Source organism: Diceros bicornis, chromosome 7 (genome assembly GCF_020826845.1).
Source record: "Diceros bicornis minor isolate mBicDic1 chromosome 7, mDicBic1.mat.cur, whole genome shotgun sequence".
In the NCBI taxonomy this organism is placed as follows: Eukaryota; Metazoa; Chordata; class Mammalia; order Perissodactyla; family Rhinocerotidae; genus Diceros; species Diceros bicornis.
Window position 1 is genome coordinate 14709091 of NC_080746.1, and position 16304 is coordinate 14725394.

The following is a 16304-nucleotide window of genomic DNA, read 5'->3' on the forward strand; positions in this document are numbered from 1 at the left end:
CTGCTCCCTCACCTGAGTGTGCGGGAACCCGGAAGGCCCCGGGAGGGACCCTCCCTGGTGACAGCCGTGGGCCCTCAGAGGCCCCTCTGACGGGACGGGGGCGCCGGCCGCCCTCTCACACCCTCACCCTCAGCCTCAGCCTCACAGGCAGAAGCCGGCAGAGCGGGACTGTCGAGAGGGGGGCCGAGCGGCGCAGGCCAGGTCCAGCGACGGGCAGGGGTGAGCCGAGGGAGGAGCGTGGCGCTGGGGCCTCACGAGACCCCTGCCAGGGGGCACCGAGGCTGGAGGTGGACTCAGCGTGCCACTCTTCGAAGGCTCAAGAGGCCTGGGAGGTTGGGGATGCTCTTTGGGAAGCCGTGCTGGCCGACGTGGCTGTGCCCTGGAGGAATCCCGCATCTCAAAGATCCGGGAAGAGCCCCTCGCCGCCGACCAAGCCCGCTGCCCTGGATCCGAAGGAGCTGTGCCCGAAAGTGAAGCCGGCCAGGAAGTTTGACTGGCCAGGGAAGGCAGCGCCCGAGAACCAGCCTCAAGGCTGCACGGCCGGGACGCTCCTTCGAGACTCGCCCGCTCGTGGGCCCCGTGCCCCAGACGGCTCGGCTTCGCACGGGTCGGTGTCCCGTGGCCAGAGGGAAGACAACGGTGGGGACGGGCCAGCTGGCCAGATGCCACGTGATCTCGACCCAGGGAGGGGATGGAGCAGCCAGGGGCGGCAGCAGCCCGGGAGACCAAAGGGTAAGACCCCACGTTGGAGTCCCAGCAACCTCCTTCCGCCCATCGACGAGAGCGAGGAACACACGAGTCCCGAGGCAGGAGAGGATGACGACAGCTTGGCAGGCCCGAGGGCTTCCCGAGCCAGGGGGACGAGCCACCGTCCCCGGGTCAGGGGCAGTGGACACAGCCTTGGGAGCCAATCCCTCCAGCTCCTGCCCGAGAAGGAGCAGGTTTCCGCAGACCGACGGTTCTGGAGAAGGGTGCGATACTTTCTGCCATGTTTCAAGGCCGACCCAGAAGACCGAGTAGCAGAAGATCCCCTAGCAAAAGGCAAGCCCGGGTCAGCCACTGCCCAGAGCCGGGGACCAGTGAAGAGCAGATGGCTTCCGGACAGCGACGGCGGGGCTGTAGAAGCTCCGTCGACGGCGACGTGTATCGGACGGGCCCTGGGAGAGAAATCGGGGCTTTGCCGAGCGCTTCGTGCCTCCAAGTGGCAGCGGCAGAAGAAACGGCTGCAGGCCTGGGTAGCTGGGCATTCCTGCTACCACAGGGTTCCCTCCTCCCCGGAGCAGACAAGAGGGATGCCTGATGGCGGTCACCAAGCCAGCCCCAGGGGCCAGAGCTGGCCTAAGATGCCGAGAAAACCCATTTCTTTCCCATAGCCCATCCTCTGGGTGCTATCGGGGTCGTCCTACCCCAATGTCTCCCCAAATACATATGTTGTTTTCAGGAGTGGTTGTGGCCTCTGTGTGTGCCCTGCTGGGGGAGGAGAAGGGAAGGGAAGGGAGGGGAGGGGCCGGGAGTGGAGGGGAGGGCAGGGGAGGGCAGGGGTGTGGCAGGGAGGGGAGGGGAAGGGAAGGGAAGGGAAGGGAAGGGAAGGGAAGGGAAGGGAAGGAAGGGTCAGGGTCTGCCCTCGTCACACTCTGGAGCAGCCGCAGCAGCGGCGAGCAGGAGGACTGTGGCGCCAGCTCGCAGGGCATGCGGGCGGGGAGCACGGAGGCTGCTGAGGGCCCGTCCCCCTCTGCCCCGGAGGAGTGAAGGGCCCTGCCCACCTGGACCTGCCTTCTCCTTCTGGGGGCCGGGGCCGCGGCGCGACCGTGTGGCAGTCACCGTCTGACGGGCGGGTGCGGGGTGCCGAGGGTGCGATGCGGGGGCAGGAGGCAACGTGGCACCACAGTGTGTTTCACCGTTTCCACGTGGAAAGACTTTGGTTTTCACGCTCTTGAGCTATGACAAATGAAGGTGCTGTGAACTTCAGGGGCAGGTTTTTGTGTGCACATCCATTTGTATCTCTCGGGGAGAAACGCCCCGGACCACAACGGCTGGGTCGTGTGGTATCTACATGTTGTTTGAAGAAACTCCCACACTCTCTTCCAGAGTGATTGTGGCCATTTTACATTGCTCCCAGCGATGGGTGCGTGAGCCAGTTTCTCTGCGTCCTCACCAGCATTTAGCGTTGTCACTGCTTTTCACTTTAGTCGTTCTGAGAGGTGTGAGGTGATATCACACAATCTCTGTGATGGCAAGAATTTTCAGAAAAGACAGAAAGAGCCTCAGGTCCATTCTCTCTGCTCACGCCCAGCACAAGTGCCAAACTCAGGCAGTCTGGTCACGGAGCGTTCCGACGTGGGGTGAGGCAGGGTGTCTGGAGCAGCCCATCACGAAATGTGGAATCTAAATTTTGATGATCACAGGTATTGATCTCCAGGAGCCACTGTGGTCAAGAAGTCTGCTTGGACTTATTCCGTTAGTGCTTACCTCGTATTGCGGTGGTGACGATTGTCAGTCATGAGCCATTTCTGATAAGGACCATTCAGGGTTTGATCTTGGTAGAAGAGCCATTGATGACAGGATTCTTTTCCAATTCTTTCTCTTGGCGTCTGGGATTTTCAACTTGGACCTTATTGGCAAAGGGCCTGGGGTTTACATTTGTCATCAATAGCAGGAAAGAAAACAATTGATACCGAACCTCTTCATCTCAAAGTTCGTGTGTCCTCTGCGCAGTGAAGCCAATCACTGAGACATGGGTGCTTGGAGACGGAGCAAGGTTGATTCTATTCGCGTGGGGCAAAACGAGAAGGCGGGAGGGTGGGTTCTCTCCAATCCGCCTTGCCAAGGGAAGAAAGCAGGGGCTTTTATAGAGCTAAGGGGGTTGGCAGCAGGAGTTTTGGAGGAACAAAGGGGTCATCTTCGTTTCTTTCCCTCCCGATGAGCCCCTGGGCAGTCTGACTTCTGGGTTTCAATGGCAGCTGGGGGCTGGCTATCTGGTGACCCTTGAAGGCACTCATTTTCTTCTGTAAAACAAGGTCCTAAATCCTTGTGACCCTTGCGTCACCCCTCAGGTGAAACAAGGAAGCAGCAAGTTGACAAGATTAATGTCTGTTGACAGCAAGGTCCAAAGGGAGTCTTACTGAATATCGACAGTAACCCTCAGGTACCCGGCTTCACAACGTCCCCTTATTTCCAGGCCGCGGGAGAGGGTGAAGCCCGTCTCTGTTCATCCGGAGCCCTGCGTCTGTGGGTCCCCCGTCCTTCTCCAGCGTGCCTGGAGCCATGTCCCAAGGCTGTCTTTGTCGCTGTTTTCACCAGGGCTAGCACTGACTCTGGAGAGGGTGATGGCAAGCAATCCGCCACGGTTTTGCTCAGTCAGTGACACTACTCCCGCCGCATCGTTCGGGCCCCCCAGCCACCGGTTTCCCTACACCAGGGCTTCGAGTCCGGGCCTGTGACCGGAGAACTTTGCCCTTCCCCCTCATTACCTCGCCCACACCAAAACTTCCCTCCTAGTGTCACCACCCAAGGTGGGCCTTCTGCTGGCCGCAAGACACGCCAGCAGTCAAGAGGCAAGGTGGTAGGAGAAAAAGGACTTTTTTATTACAGCTTGCTAGCAAGAGGGAAGATGGCCGACTCACGTCCACAAAAACCAGCTTCAGGGCGCAGTAGATCTGACAGCAGTTCTACAGGCCGGTGGGTTGTAGGGGAGGGGGTGCGGAATGTTGACCTCCTGCTCTTACGGACTGGGAATGCCACACCAGAGCTTTCAGGTTTCGCCGATGACGGCTATAAGCATAGACTCTCTGTTGCGGGCTCGTCGCATTCCTAAGGAACTCAAAAGCAGAAAGTTATCATCTGGCCGCAGCTGGGAGGTACGTGCACCGGCAGGGGTCGTAAAATCCCCAGAGCAGTTAGATCTCCTAGAGGGTGCGTCTCCAGCTGGGTTAGTGTGTCAGAGGTCATTCAAAGTCACAATAGGGCTTCTTTGCCACAACATGGCTTCCCTCACGTCCGCCTTGTCTTGAGCCAGTATCACTAGGTGGGACGTTCCTGGCCTTGCCAAGACACTAGCTAATGGGATAAGCTGCCTGTAATGTGCCCGTGGTTATCACCACCAGAGCCTGGGATGGCGGTGACCCAGATGTCTTCAAGGGCCGGCTGGTAACAGTGAGGGTTGCAGGGGCTATGCCAGAATTGGAAGGGCTTGGGCCAACGGCAAACTGGGGAGCAGCAGAAGCCCCATCTACAGGGATGGAAAGGATTCAAAATGCTGGTGTTTGCAGCTTGCCGCCCTGGATGAAAGTGTCAGTCTCCTGAAGGAAAGCCCGAGAGTGGCTGTTGAAAAATCCACGTTCAGAACGAGATCAGTAAGAGCAAAGGGCAAAGCTCTGTTTTAAGAACCCAAGTGTGGCTTTTGAGGAGAGGGGCTGTACGAGATGAGCATATGGGTGGGGGGACTTTCTGGGAGGAGTCTTCCTTGAAAATCCTGTTAGGGCCGTTGTAGTTTCCTTAGAAAGAGAGGTGCTTCTCCTGCAAGCAAAGTTGCCAAGGGCATTGAAGTTAAACTCTGTTCAACTAGGAGAGTGGAAGGGAGCCCTGCCAGCCCACGGGCCATCACGATTCTCAAAGTCGAGGGCTCTTATCCATACGGATAGACGCACGACAGGAAGCAAAAAGAGCCTTAGAGCTGCAACCTGTGATCCCTTGTTGGGTCTGGGACTGGAAATAGAAAACCACGCCCTTCTGGAAATCAAAAGAGCCTCACCGTGAGAAGACCAGCAGGCCGGCAAGAGAGGCTTGCGGGCTGATCCAAAAGTACAATCCCTACGTGAACCCCCAGTTCCCACTGCCAAAAAAGACGTCCGATGATGTCACCAGGGAATTCCTCTAGGACTTCAAAGTGCCCTCTCCCTAAGGTACAGGCAAGACTTGGGGCTCCAGGGGCCTGGAGGGGGCAGGAAGGGGCAGGAAGGGGCAGGAGGGGGCAGGCGAGGCCTACTCCGAGAAAGAGAATATGTGTAGGGCGCACCAGGGAGACCAGACAGGGCTGCTTAAGCCTGGACTCAAACCCAGACCGTGGTCCCCAGTCCCAAGGTCCACTCTAAAGATCAGAACTTTTGCTCCCCCGACCCACGCCTGGGCCACACACGTGTCTAAAGTCTGGAGAGTGAAGACTGTGTATTTGAGGCAGAGTAAGAAGAAATAGGGTCAAGACAACATATGAAAGATGTAAAGCATGCAGGAAATGCTTCATTCTAGGGTCCGGAAATACTGAATTGGTCTGTGCAAATGTGTGTATGTACGTGTACGTGTGTGTACGTGTGTGTCTGTGTGCGAGTACTGTACGCACAGCATGTCCCATAAGGTCGTTGTGAGGCTTTTCTAACCTCAGAAGTATAAAAGCTACTAACGTAAAATACGTTATTTGGAGGTTTAATGAGTGATATTTTGACTATACTTCTTTTAAAGAATAAATCATGAGTGTGAATTTGTGTGTCAGTCGTTCTGAGTGAAGATGGCAAAGGCTGATGGAAACAATAACGACTTAACGACTCAAAATTAAAGAAGTCTAAAGTTCGGCTTCCGGATGGACGAAACTGAAAACCTCAGGATGCGGAAACGTGGAGCTGAGATCCGCACCACACGGATGAACCTGGAGGGCGTCCCGCTCAATGAAACAAGCCAGACAGAGAACGACAAATACTGCGTGGTCTCACTTTATATGTGAAATCTGAAAACCAAAGAAAGGTCAGACCCGTAGAAAGAGAGAGTCGCAAAGTGGTGGCCGGGGGCTGGGGGGCGGCGGAAATTGGGAGAGGCTGGTCAAAGGGTACAAACTTTCGGCTACAAGACGAAGAAGGTCTGAGGATCTGAGGTATGACGTGGTGAGTAGAGCTGATGACAACGTACCGTGTCGCTGCAGTTGGCTAAGAGAGTAGCCCTGAGATGTTCTCACATACACGGGGAAAGTAAATGTGTGAGGAGACAGAAAAAATCGGAGTGGAGGACATTGGAGATTGGGAGAGTATAAATCTCTGGGAACTAGCCGACATTCCTGGGAGAACTTCAGACTTTCAAAGGCTATGAGACTGGTGGGTTCAAACCAAGATCTCCAAGAGATACAAGGAACCAGGTGATACCTGGCTTCCCCGGGGTGGAAGGACTAGGGAATGGCTGGAGGTCTAGAAGGCCCAGGAGGGTGGAGGGATGGAGTTGCAGGCTGGGTGGTGGGGGAGGGGCTGTGGTCCAGCCTGCTCCCCATCTGCGCCCTCCCCCGGCCTCAGGAGCCCTTTGTGACACGGCCACAGTCCTGTGATGCGGGCCTGGGCTGATAGCCTCCAAGCCGCTCCCAGAGCTCAGTTGCCTGAGAGCAGCACTGCCTTTCAGACATGGACTGCGGTCTCTGGTGTCTGAAAAGCGTTATCGCTAGCTGGCTGAGCTCCAGTCCCACTTCCTGGGCGATTGCTCCCATCCTCGCCACCCTGTGTGGACTGGGGCTCCTCCTGCTGTTCCTTCCCTACCTCCAGAGGAATCCGTGTTTACGACCACCTTGGAAGAGACGTAGAAACATCAGGAAGGTAAGAAAACCTTGGCCGAGACCCAGCGGAAGACGATTCTCTCTTCTTTCCTGCGATGACTTCCACTTTTCTGAGTCAACTCGAGGGATTCCCGGGATGGGCAAGAATAGAACATCAGCCTTCTAGGGACAAGCCAGGCCGGGGGGGCAGGGCTTCGAGTGGGCACAAGGATTTCCATCCGAAGATCTCAGAGCAGGAGGCCAGGTGTGGCAGAGGGCTGCAGACAGGGTCCCCAACGCAGTGACCCGTGGCAGAGGACTGCTTACTGAGTTGGATCTCTGTGGGCGGAGAGGCCCCGAGCACCGTCACCAGCCGCCCTCCCGTGCGGGGGTCTCAGGGAGCCTTTCCTCTGTCGGGCTTGATCTGAGGGCACTGCTGAGCCCCCGAGAGCCCCTGAGCAGGGGGGGCTGGAGTGGGCCTCTGGCCTCGGGAATCAGAGGCTCACCTGAGGAAACTGAGAAGTGTCTGTAGGGCTGAGAACGTGTATGTTTCTGGAGCAGGGGAACAGTGACGGAAGACAGCCGTGGGGGCGGGGGGTCTCACATAGAAAACCCTTCTTTATGTTCTTCAAAGAAGGAAGACAGAACGTACCCATGTGATGTTCAGGTGTCCACTTCGCAAAGGAGGACAAGGAATGAGCCGGCACAGAGCTCCGGGGTTGGGTGTAGCAAGCCGTCTCGCTCCTGAACCCTGAGCGTCCACAGCTGGTCTGGAGAGCGGAGGGGGCGCGCTGGGTCTCAGGCCCTGGAGATTTCTGTTTCTTTTCTCGCCTCTCAGCGTCCAGTGGAGCCGAGGGGGAGGAGCGGCAGGACCAGGAAGAAAAGCGGAGCTTCGAAAGGTAAGCTGCTGCCATTCGGCCCGTGGCCCGAGCGCCGGCCTCCCTCTCTCCTGTCCCTGAGCGCCCAGCTCCGCGGGCTCCGAGGATGCCCGTGACGGAGCCTGTCCCTCAGGAGACAGAGGCCTCGGGGAGGCTCCCGGGAGGGAGACGAGAACCCGGATCCTTGCCAGAGTCTCTGCCGGGAAGCAAGGCCCAAGCCGGGAGGGGCCTGGAGATGGGTGTTGCCCGGCAGGGGCACGTGGGCTGCCGTGGAGGTGGAAGCACCTAGTCAAGGACAAATCTCAACGGGCCAGGAGCCTTGCCCTCCCCGTCAGGGATGACGTGGCCTTGGACACCGACGCCTGGGCTCCAGAGTCTGACCTCCCCACGGTCTCCCCTAAAGGGACATTGCCCGCAGCCTCCGGGAAGACCCCTAGGCCCCTGCCTTCAGCACCGTGACCCAGTCTCCTGATTTCTAGCTTCCAGGGGATCCCGACAAGGACTGGAAGGAGCGTGGGGCCTGATCTCACTTCTGCTGAGGTAGAGACTCTTCCCCTTCTCTCCTGGGTCCTTCTTCTCCCAGAGCCTAGGATGTAGTGTAGCCCCAGGGGCTGCAGGCAGCTTGGGGCTGAGCTGGGAGGGGGGCCCTGGGGACAGGGTGTGGCCAAGGCCTGGGGGGAGGGACAGCAGGAGACCTCTGTGAAGGGAGGGTGGGGCGGTGGAGGGCCGTGGGCCTCGAGTGGCCGCCCCTGCCTGGCCTGCCCGGCCCTCCCGGGCCCAGCTGCTCCTCGCTGCAGCCTGTGCCCCCTGTCTCCCGCAGCTCCCCGGGGAGGCTCTTGCCCGAGGGCAGCTCCCGTCAGCCGCCGAGTCCAGAGTCCCCTGCTGAGGAGGACGGCCCAGCGTCCGCCGGAGCCCACCAGCCGTGCGGGAAGCCTGTGCAAGACGACGCCCTCGCCACGTCTCCAGCCGTGCCCCTGGCTCCTCGGACCGAGCACCCTCTACCTCGACCTCAGCCCACTTTGCCCCGCTCAGACACCTGTGACTCTGGGGCCCACTCCAAAGGCAACTTGGCCAAGTTCTCTCCTCCTGCAGAGAAGCACCCGAGTCTGGGAACTCAAGGGTCGCTTGCCCCCTCGGCCAGTCCCCTCCCTGCTCCCTCACCTGAGTGTGCGGGAACCCGGAAGGCCCCGGGAGGGACCCTCCCTGGTGACAGCCATGGGCCCTCAGAGGCCCCTCTGACGGGACGGGGGCGCCGGCCGCCCTCTCACACCCTCACCCTCAGCCTCAGCCTCACAGGCAGAAGCCGGCAGAGCGGGACTGTCGAGAGGGGGGGCCGAGCGGCGCAGGCCAGGTCCAGCGACGGGCAGGGGTGAGCCGAGGGAGGAGCGTGGCGCTGGGGCCTCACGAGACCCCTGCCAGGGGGCACCGAGGCTGGAGGTGGACTCAGCGTGCCACTCTTCGAAGGCTCAAGAGGCCTGGGAGGTTGGGGATGCTCTTTGGGAAGCCGTGCTGGCCGACGTGGCTGTGCCCTGGAGGAATCCCGCATCTCAAAGATCCGGGAAGAGCCCCTCGCCGCCGACCAAGCCCGCTGCCCTGGATCCGAAGGAGCTGTGCCCGAAAGTGAAGCCGGCCAGGAAGTTTGACTGGCCAGGGAAGGCAGCGCCCGAGAACCAGCCTCAAGGCTGCACGGCCGGGACGCTCCTTCGAGACTCGCCCGCTCGTGGGCCCCGTGCCCCAGACGGCTCGGCTTCGCACGGGTCGGTGTCCCGTGGCCAGAGGGAAGACAACGGTGGGGACGGGCCAGCTGGCCAGATGCCACGTGATCTCGACCCAGGGAGGGGATGGAGCAGCCAGGGGCGGCAGCAGCCCGGGAGACCAAAGGGTAAGACCCCACGTTGGAGTCCCAGCAACCTCCTTCCGCCCATCGACGAGAGCGAGGAACACACGAGTCCCGAGGCAGGAGAGGATGACGACAGCTTGGCAGGCCCGAGGGCTTCCCGAGCCAGGGGGACGAGCCACCGTCCCCGGGTCAGGGGCAGTGGACACAGCCTTGGGAGCCAATCCCTCCAGCTCCTGCCCGAGAAGGAGCAGGTTTCCGCAGACCGACGGTTCTGGAGAAGGGTGCGATACTTTCTGCCATGTTTCAAGGCCGACCCAGAAGACCGAGTAGCAGAAGATCCCCTAGCAAAAGGCAAGCCCGGGTCAGCCACTGCCCAGAGCCGGGGACCAGTGAAGAGCAGATGGCTTCCGGACAGCGACGGCGGGGCTGTAGAAGCTCCGTCGACGGCGACGTGTATCGGACGGGCCCTGGGAGAGAAATCGGGGCTTTGCCGAGCGCTTCGTGCCTCCAAGTGGCAGCGGCAGAAGAAACGGCTGCAGGCCTGGGTAGCTGGGCATTCCTGCTACCACAGGGTTCCCTCCTCCCCGGAGCAGACAAGAGGGATGCCTGATGGCGGTCACCAAGCCAGCCCCAGGGGCCAGAGCTGGCCTAAGATGCCGAGAAAACCCATTTCTTTCCCATAGCCCATCCTCTGGGTGCTATCGGGGTCGTCCTACCCCAATGTCTCCCCAAATACATATGTTGTTTTCAGGAGTGGTTGTGGCCTCTGTGTGTGCCCTGCTGGGGGAGGAGAAGGGAAGGGAAGGGAGGGGAGGGGCCGGGAGTGGAGGGGAGGGCAGGGGAGGGCAGGGGTGTGGCAGGGAGGGGAGGGGAAGGGAAGGGAAGGGAAGGGAAGGGAAGGGAAGGGAAGGGAAGGAAGGGTCAGGGTCTGCCCTCGTCACACTCTGGAGCAGCCGCAGCAGCGGCGAGCAGGAGGACTGTGGCGCCAGCTCGCAGGGCATGCGGGCGGGGAGCACGGAGGCTGCTGAGGGCCCGTCCCCCTCTGCCCCGGAGGAGTGAAGGGCCCTGCCCACCTGGACCTGCCTTCTCCTTCTGGGGGCCGGGGCCGCGGCGCGACCGTGTGGCAGTCACCGTCTGACGGGCGGGTGCGGGGTGCCGAGGGTGCGATGCGGGGGCAGGAGGCAACGTGGCACCACAGTGTGTTTCACCGTTTCCACGTGGAAAGACTTTGGTTTTCACGCTCTTGAGCTATGACAAATGAAGGTGCTGTGAACTTCAGGGGCAGGTTTTTGTGTGCACATCCATTTGTATCTCTCGGGGAGAAACGCCCCGGACCACAACGGCTGGGTCGTGTGGTATCTACATGTTGTTTGAAGAAACTCCCACACTCTCTTCCAGAGTGATTGTGGCCATTTTACATTGCTCCCAGCGATGGGTGCGTGAGCCAGTTTCTCTGCGTCCTCACCAGCATTTAGCGTTGTCACTGCTTTTCACTTTAGTCGTTCTGAGAGGTGTGAGGTGATATCACACAATCTCTGTGATGGCAAGAATTTTCAGAAAAGACAGAAAGAGCCTCAGGTCCATTCTCTCTGCTCACGCCCAGCACAAGTGCCAAACTCAGGCAGTCTGGTCACGGAGCGTTCCGACGTGGGGTGAGGCAGGGTGTCTGGAGCAGCCCATCACGAAATGTGGAATCTAAATTTTGATGATCACAGGTATTGATCTCCAGGAGCCACTGTGGTCAAGAAGTCTGCTTGGACTTATTCCGTTAGTGCTTACCTCGTATTGCGGTGGTGACGATTGTCAGTCATGAGCCATTTCTGATAAGGACCATTCAGGGTTTGATCTTGGTAGAAGAGCCATTGATGACAGGATTCTTTTCCAATTCTTTCTCTTGGCGTCTGGGATTTTCAACTTGGACCTTATTGGCAAAGGGCCTGGGGTTTACATTTGTCATCAATAGCAGGAAAGAAAACAATTGATACCGAACCTCTTCATCTCAAAGTTCGTGTGTCCTCTGCGCAGTGAAGCCAATCACTGAGACATGGGTGCTTGGAGACGGAGCAAGGTTGATTCTATTCGCGTGGGGCAAAACGAGAAGGCGGGAGGGTGGGTTCTCTCCAATCCGCCTTGCCAAGGGAAGAAAGCAGGGGCTTTTATAGAGCTAAGGGGGTTGGCAGCAGGAGTTTTGGAGGAACAAAGGGGTCATCTTCGTTTCTTTCCCTCCCGATGAGCCCCTGGGCAGTCTGACTTCTGGGTTTCAATGGCAGCTGGGGGCTGGCTATCTGGTGACCCTTGAAGGCACTCATTTTCTTCTGTAAAACAAGGTCCTAAATCCTTGTGACCCTTGCGTCACCCCTCAGGTGAAACAAGGAAGCAGCAAGTTGACAAGATTAATGTCTGTTGACAGCAAGGTCCAAAGGGAGTCTTACTGAATATCGACAGTAACCCTCAGGTACCCGGCTTCACAACGTCCCCTTATTTCCAGGCCGCGGGAGAGGGTGAAGCCCGTCTCTGTTCATCCGGAGCCCTGCGTCTGTGGGTCCCCCGTCCTTCTCCAGCGTGCCTGGAGCCATGTCCCAAGGCTGTCTTTGTCGCTGTTTTCACCAGGGCTAGCACTGACTCTGGAGAGGGTGATGGCAAGCAATCCGCCACGGTTTTGCTCAGTCAGTGACACTACTCCCGCCGCATCGTTCGGGCCCCCCAGCCACCGGTTTCCCTACACCAGGGCTTCGAGTCCGGGCCTGTGACCGGAGAACTTTGCCCTTCCCCCTCATTACCTCGCCCACACCAAAACTTCCCTCCTAGTGTCACCACCCAAGGTGGGCCTTCTGCTGGCCGCAAGACACGCCAGCAGTCAAGAGGCAAGGTGGTAGGAGAAAAAGGACTTTTTTATTACAGCTTGCTAGCAAGAGGGAAGATGGCCGACTCACGTCCACAAAAACCAGCTTCAGGGCGCAGTAGATCTGACAGCAGTTCTACAGGCCGGTGGGTTGTAGGGGAGGGGGTGCGGAATGTTGACCTCCTGCTCTTACGGACTGGGAATGCCACACCAGAGCTTTCAGGTTTCGCCGATGACGGCTATAAGCATAGACTCTCTGTTGCGGGCTCGTCGCATTCCTAAGGAACTCAAAAGCAGAAAGTTATCATCTGGCCGCAGCTGGGAGGTACGTGCACCGGCAGGGGTCGTAAAATCCCCAGAGCAGTTAGATCTCCTAGAGGGTGCGTCTCCAGCTGGGTTAGTGTGTCAGAGGTCATTCAAAGTCACAATAGGGCTTCTTTGCCACAACATGGCTTCCCTCACGTCCGCCTTGTCTTGAGCCAGTATCACTAGGTGGGACGTTCCTGGCCTTGCCAAGACACTAGCTAATGGGATAAGCTGCCTGTAATGTGCCCGTGGTTATCACCACCAGAGCCTGGGATGGCGGTGACCCAGATGTCTTCAAGGGCCGGCTGGTAACAGTGAGGGTTGCAGGGGCTATGCCAGAATTGGAAGGGCTTGGGCCAACGGCAAACTGGGGAGCAGCAGAAGCCCCATCTACAGGGATGGAAAGGATTCAAAATGCTGGTGTTTGCAGCTTGCCGCCCTGGATGAAAGTGTCAGTCTCCTGAAGGAAAGCCCGAGAGTGGCTGTTGAAAAATCCACGTTCAGAACGAGATCAGTAAGAGCAAAGGGCAAAGCTCTGTTTTAAGAACCCAAGTGTGGCTTTTGAGGAGAGGGGCTGTACGAGATGAGCATATGGGTGGGGGGACTTTCTGGGAGGAGTCTTCCTTGAAAATCCTGTTAGGGCCGTTGTAGTTTCCTTAGAAAGAGAGGTGCTTCTCCTGCAAGCAAAGTTGCCAAGGGCATTGAAGTTAAACTCTGTTCAACTAGGAGAGTGGAAGGGAGCCCTGCCAGCCCACGGGCCATCACGATTCTCAAAGTCGAGGGCTCTTATCCATACGGATAGACGCACGACAGGAAGCAAAAAGAGCCTTAGAGCTGCAACCTGTGATCCCTTGTTGGGTCTGGGACTGGAAATAGAAAACCACGCCCTTCTGGAAATCAAAAGAGCCTCACCGTGAGAAGACCAGCAGGCCGGCAAGAGAGGCTTGCGGGCTGATCCAAAAGTACAATCCCTACGTGAACCCCCAGTTCCCACTGCCAAAAAAGACGTCCGATGATGTCACCAGGGAATTCCTCTAGGACTTCAAAGTGCCCTCTCCCTAAGGTACAGGCAAGACTTGGGGCTCCAGGGGCCTGGAGGGGGCAGGAAGGGGCAGGAAGGGGCAGGAGGGGGCAGGCGAGGCCTACTCCGAGAAAGAGAATATGTGTAGGGCGCACCAGGGAGACCAGACAGGGCTGCTTAAGCCTGGACTCAAACCCAGACCGTGGTCCCCAGTCCCAAGGTCCACTCTAAAGATCAGAACTTTTGCTCCCCCGACCCACGCCTGGGCCACACACGTGTCTAAAGTCTGGAGAGTGAAGACTGTGTATTTGAGGCAGAGTAAGAAGAAATAGGGTCAAGACAACATATGAAAGATGTAAAGCATGCAGGAAATGCTTCATTCTAGGGTCCGGAAATACTGAATTGGTCTGTGCAAATGTGTGTATGTACGTGTACGTGTGTGTACGTGTGTGTCTGTGTGCGAGTACTGTACGCACAGCATGTCCCATAAGGTCGTTGTGAGGCTTTTCTAACCTCAGAAGTATAAAAGCTACTAACGTAAAATACGTTATTTGGAGGTTTAATGAGTGATATTTTGACTATACTTCTTTTAAAGAATAAATCATGAGTGTGAATTTGTGTGTCAGTCGTTCTGAGTGAAGATGGCAAAGGCTGATGGAAACAATAACGACTTAACGACTCAAAATTAAAGAAGTCTAAAGTTCGGCTTCCGGATGGACGAAACTGAAAACCTCAGGATGCGGAAACGTGGAGCTGAGATCCGCACCACACGGATGAACCTGGAGGGCGTCCCGCTCAATGAAACAAGCCAGACAGAGAACGACAAATACTGCGTGGTCTCACTTTATATGTGAAATCTGAAAACCAAAGAAAGGTCAGACCCGTAGAAAGAGAGAGTCGCAAAGTGGTGGCCGGGGGCTGGGGGGCGGCGGAAATTGGGAGAGGCTGGTCAAAGGGTACAAACTTTCGGCTACAAGACGAAGAAGGTCTGAGGATCTGAGGTATGACGTGGTGAGTAGAGCTGATGACAACGTACCGTGTCGCTGCAGTTGGCTAAGAGAGTAGCCCTGAGATGTTCTCACATACACGGGGAAAGTAAATGTGTGAGGAGACAGAAAAAATCGGAGTGGAGGACATTGGAGATTGGGAGAGTATAAATCTCTGGGAACTAGCCGACATTCCTGGGAGAACTTCAGACTTTCAAAGGCTATGAGACTGGTGGGTTCAAACCAAGATCTCCAAGAGATACAAGGAACCAGGTGATACCTGGCTTCCCCGGGGTGGAAGGACTAGGGAATGGCTGGAGGTCTAGAAGGCCCAGGAGGGTGGAGGGATGGAGTTGCAGGCTGGGTGGTGGGGGAGGGGCTGTGGTCCAGCCTGCTCCCCATCTGCGCCCTCCCCCGGCCTCAGGAGCCCTTTGTGACACGGCCACAGTCCTGTGATGCGGGCCTGGGCTGATAGCCTCCAAGCCGCTCCCAGAGCTCAGTTGCCTGAGAGCAGCACTGCCTTTCAGACATGGACTGCGGTCTCTGGTGTCTGAAAAGCGTTATCGCTAGCTGGCTGAGCTCCAGTCCCACTTCCTGGGCGATTGCTCCCATCCTCGCCACCCTGTGTGGACTGGGGCTCCTCCTGCTGTTCCTTCCCTACCTCCAGAGGAATCCGTGTTTACGACCACCTTGGAAGAGACGTAGAAACATCAGGAAGGTAAGAAAACCTTGGCCGAGACCCAGCGGAAGACGATTCTCTCTTCTTTCCTGCGATGACTTCCACTTTTCTGAGTCAACTCGAGGGATTCCCGGGATGGGCAAGAATAGAACATCAGCCTTCTAGGGACAAGCCAGGCCGGGGGGGCAGGGCTTCGAGTGGGCACAAGGATTTCCATCCGAAGATCTCAGAGCAGGAGGCCAGGTGTGGCAGAGGGCTGCAGACAGGGTCCCCAACGCAGTGACCCGTGGCAGAGGACTGCTTACTGAGTTGGATCTCTGTGGGCGGAGAGGCCCCGAGCACCGTCACCAGCCGCCCTCCCGTGCGGGGGTCTCAGGGAGCCTTTCCTCTGTCGGGCTTGATCTGAGGGCACTGCTGAGCCCCCGAGAGCCCCTGAGCAGGGGGGGCTGGAGTGGGCCTCTGGCCTCGGGAATCAGAGGCTCACCTGAGGAAACTGAGAAGTGTCTGTAGGGCTGAGAACGTGTATGTTTCTGGAGCAGGGGAACAGTGACGGAAGACAGCCGTGGGGGCGGGGGGTCTCACATAGAAAACCCTTCTTTATGTTCTTCAAAGAAGGAAGACAGAACGTACCCATGTGATGTTCAGGTGTCCACTTCGCAAAGGAGGACAAGGAATGAGCCGGCACAGAGCTCCGGGGTTGGGTGTAGCAAGCCGTCTCGCTCCTGAACCCTGAGCGTCCACAGCTGGTCTGGAGAGCGGAGGGGGCGCGCTGGGTCTCAGGCCCTGGAGATTTCTGTTTCTTTTCTCGCCTCTCAGCGTCCAGTGGAGCCGAGGGGGAGGAGCGGCAGGACCAGGAAGAAAAGCGGAGCTTCGAAAGGTAAGCTGCTGCCATTCGGCCCGTGGCCCGAGCGCCGGCCTCCCTCTCTCCTGTCCCTGAGCGCCCAGCTCCGCGGGCTCCGAGGATGCCCGTGACGGAGCCTGTCCCTCAGGAGACAGAGGCCTCGGGGAGGCTCCCGGGAGGGAGACGAGAACCCGGATCCTTGCCAGAGTCTCTGCCGGGAAGCAAGGCCCAAGCCGGGAGGGGCCTGGAGATGGGTGTTGCCCGGCAGGGGCACGTGGGCTGCCGTGGAGGTGGAAGCACCTAGTCAAGGACAAATCTCAACGGGCCAGGAGCCTTGCCCTCCCCGTCAGGGATGACGTGGCCTTGGACACCGACGCCTGGGCTCCAGAGTCTGACCTCCCCACGGTCT

General features: G+C 58.1%; 1 long non-coding RNA gene across 1 annotated transcript; it reads left to right on the plus strand.

Moving 5' to 3' along the window:
* Positions 1 to 13184: 13184 nt before the first annotated feature.
* On the plus strand, positions 13185 to 15921 carry LOC131407891 (uncharacterized). Its single transcript, XR_009220683.1, has 4 exons — positions 13185 to 13431; positions 14084 to 14263; positions 14903 to 15093; positions 15871 to 15921. It is a non-coding gene; the product is annotated as an uncharacterized LOC131407891 (long non-coding RNA).
* Positions 15922 to 16304: the final 383 nt, after the last annotated feature.